This window comes from Carlito syrichta, unplaced genomic scaffold, assembly GCF_000164805.1.
Source record: "Carlito syrichta isolate Samal-C Ts95f unplaced genomic scaffold, Tarsius_syrichta-2.0.1 Scaffold309322, whole genome shotgun sequence".
In the NCBI taxonomy this organism is placed as follows: Eukaryota; Metazoa; Chordata; class Mammalia; order Primates; family Tarsiidae; genus Carlito; species Carlito syrichta.
This window is the reverse complement of record NW_007253418.1, coordinates 43,202-46,964: the sequence shown is the minus strand read 5'-3', so window position 1 is coordinate 46,964 and position 3,763 is coordinate 43,202.

Here is a 3,763-nt window from a genome sequence, read left to right as displayed (position 1 = left end):
ACATTCACAGGCGTCACTTTCCCAGAGCCCTGGTTCAGGTATCCTGGGGTTTGGCTTTGGTCAAAACTAGTACAGCAACAAAGTGGAAAAATAAGAACTTTTTAAAAATGGTGTTGAAGTAATTGGAAACCATATGAAAGTTTAAAGACTGATGAGAAAGGCAAAACTATAAAACTTTTACAAGACAACTTGGGAGAGCGTATTTATAATCTCAGGGTAGAGAAAGGTTTCTTAAACAGAGCACAAAAAACCAGAAGTCTCTATGAAACGCTGTATGAATTTCACTAAATTAAAATTAAGAATTTCTGTTCATTAACAGACACTTTAAAACAGGGAGAAACACAAACCACAATGGGGAAGAACATATTTGCAAAACACAAAACCAACAAAGGATTATAATTCAACTCAATAGTCTTAGTTACAAAACAACCTAATAGAAAAATGAGTGAAAGACACACACAAACTTTGTACCATTTCACAGAGGCTTGTGATTTTAAGCGGTGGTGAGATGAGAGCTGTGGATTCTCAAGGCACACCTGGTGTGAGCGTGTTTAGCAAAGACTTGACTTATTCTTGCTCTTGCTTTAGAAGACATGGCCAGGAAGGTTCAGGGCAGAAAATGGAGGCAGTTCTGAAGCCCAACCACAGTAAAATGGCAAAGATGATGGCACATTCACACGCTGGAATACTAGAGAATTGTGAATCCATGATTTGTAACTATTAAACAACAAAAGTGATGACCCAAGAAGAAGGAAAAAGGCAAATTCACACAAAAAAGCATACAACAGGATTCCTTTAATATGACATTCAAAACCCACATAGAATGGATATTATCTTGACTCTATAAAACTTTTGACAACACTTTAAAGGTAAACGAGGGATTGATACATTCAGAAGATTGTGCTTCCCTGCGGGCAAGGAGGAATTGGAATGGGATTGGGGTTGGGGAGCATGGACATGAGAGGGTCCTCCAGAAAAGGAGATGGACGTCTTTTTCTTGGAAAATATAGCTTATTTAGAAAGTAAATATATAGATAGATAGGAGAGAGAGAGAGAGAGAGAGATTAATTCAACTCTCCAAGGTAGGAGAGGAGACAAAAACTTAGGATACATGGAAGCAGCCATAGCTCAAGAGGACATGGCCACACAGGAGTTTACTAAAGCAATGACTGACATTCTTTTCTTAAACTACATGTGAAATATGTAAGTATTTGCATCACCTTTCTTCACAGCTCACACATATTTTCTGAATATTCTTTTGTATCTAGTTAATATTTAATGCAAATAACAAAAACAAAATTAGAACTAAAGTAGAAGCACCGTTTTGAAACAGTTGCACAAATCCTGATTGTCAGATGGAATGGACATCCACAGATGTCACTTTCCCAGAGCCTTGGCTTGGATATCCTGGGAGCTGGTTTTGTGTGACGGTGGACACAAAACCAGCCATCCACAAGTGATGCTTCTTCAGGCTCCTGGCTGAAGTGTCTCTCTCTGAGAGTTCCTAATCCCATCTTCAATTATGAGATGATCTTTGGCACACAGGTCAACTTTACATTGTCATTTCTATATCCTTTTGAAATTTTATTTATTTATTTATTTATTATTTTTTTTTGAGTTGGAGTCTCACTCTGTTGCCCAGGCTGGAGGACAGTGGCACGCTCCCGGCCGCTGCAGCCTCGACCTGCTGGATTCCGGGGATCCTTCTGCCTCAGCCTCCCAAGTGGCTGAGACACTGTATTTCTATATGTACCCAGAGAAGAGACACCTGGTCAGAACATGCTCAAGTGCTTTGCAATGGAATTCTCACAACCTCTAGTTATGGGGGGCATCGCTGTGCCCCTGAACTGCCCATCCACAAATTCTGACCCTGTGGTTTTCTTTGGGATAGCCAGGGAGCTCATGTTTGTTTTTTTTGGGGGGGGCAGAAAAAGAAGCAATTTTATTTTTGAGATAAATCACAGCCAGGCATAGTGGCTCATGCCTGTAATCCCAACACTTAAGAGGCCAAGAGCTCAAGACCAGCCCAGGCAACAGTCAGACCTCGTCTCAAAACCCCCCCCAAAACCACTATTTATAATGTACACTCATATTAAAAACATTAACATGACAGGTCATTCATGCAAGATACATCCCAATACTTTTGTTCCTAGTATAGTAGCCTGCAAAATACCGTTCAGCATCTCTGGAAGACAGCAGCCTTATTCTCTTTGCCTTTGGTCTTCCAGTATTAAATATATTTCTCTATGAGTTACATGAGTTGCTTGAGTGTATGGGGTAGGAGGACGAAAGCATGTCTGCAAGCAATGACAAATCACTGCACACCAGGCTTAGTTCTGACTTCTTTTAGTCCGATACTCCAGCTGGACTGGGAGGATTCTGGCAGTAAGCTGAAGTGAAGGGCCAATTCACCTCACTAACCACATACTGCCTCTCCCACCTTTGGGAGGGTTAGGCGCTGGGTTAGAACAACTTACAATTGCTTTCAGCTATAAAATAGGTTTACACAAAGTCTCTGCTTAAGCTTTAATTCTGCTATACTTGAGATCCCCACCAAAAGCTGTAAAGCTTATTAAGATTTCAGTGGAGCCAGGCTCGGTGGCTCAGCCTGTAATCCTGCGCCTTTGGGAGGCTGAGGTGAGTGGATTGCCTGAGCCCGCGGGTTCGAGACCCGCCTGGGCAGCGAGACCTCATCTGTACAATAAATAAAAAAAATCAGCTGGGCGTGGTAACGCATGCCTGTAATTCCGGCTACTTGGAAGGCTGAGGCGGAAGGATCGCAGGAGCCCAGCAGGTCGAGTCTGCGGTGGCCGGGAGCGGCCACTGCACTCCAGTGTGGGCGATGGAGTGAGACTCCAACTCAAAAAAAACAACAACAACAACAAAAAAGATTTCAGTGGAATGCTGTTAATGCAGGAAGGTATAACTTTCCCGGCTCCAACAGGACTTTTGCGCACTGCCCCTTCTTGGAGCACGAGCAGGTAGAGCTGCTTCTGCCATTCATGATTTTGTCAGGCTCAGCAGTATGACTACTGCCCGCCAACAGGGTCTCCACAAGGCACCAGCAGGCTTGCTCTTGGGTGCCAAAGCCATTGACCCAGTCTCCGGCAGCACACTTTCTCAAGAGCCCTATCCAAGCCTATGTTAGCTGCATGAGCCCAGGATCGCTGTGGTTGCCTAGAGAACAGCATATATTTCAGTTTGACAAAAGATAAATGACACCAAGTTTTAGCTACTATGTGCAGCAATGTTTCTCCAAATTCACGAGACTTATCTTTGTCCTGACTAGTTTAAGTTGGTTATTTCCAGTAACCTGACCCGAATGGAAGAGCAAACTTAAATCTTGGGTCTCACCATAAAAAGGGAATGAGGAACTTTTAAATTGTCAAACTAAGTACTGAAACTAAAATGGGTCTCCTATACCTCAAAAAAAAAAAAACAAAACTAACAATTCTCCTTAAATTGTGGATCCTATTTACAGTCATATATAACCACATCAAGTATCACAATGTTTATTGATAGATACAAGTATATAAAAATCAGGGCATGAACATGACTTGATAAATTAAGTATATTTAATTTCAATACTATAATAGGAGGGACCAATTTCAAATTCTCACCATTTGTGTCACACCCACAAAAACCACTTCAAGGGCATTAACGATCTCTCAAAACTGATCAGTTTTGTGCAAGTAAACCATGTTTCTTTTTAAAAAAGACTTGTGCACTTGCCCAGCTCAAGGATATTAAAATCTAGCACATA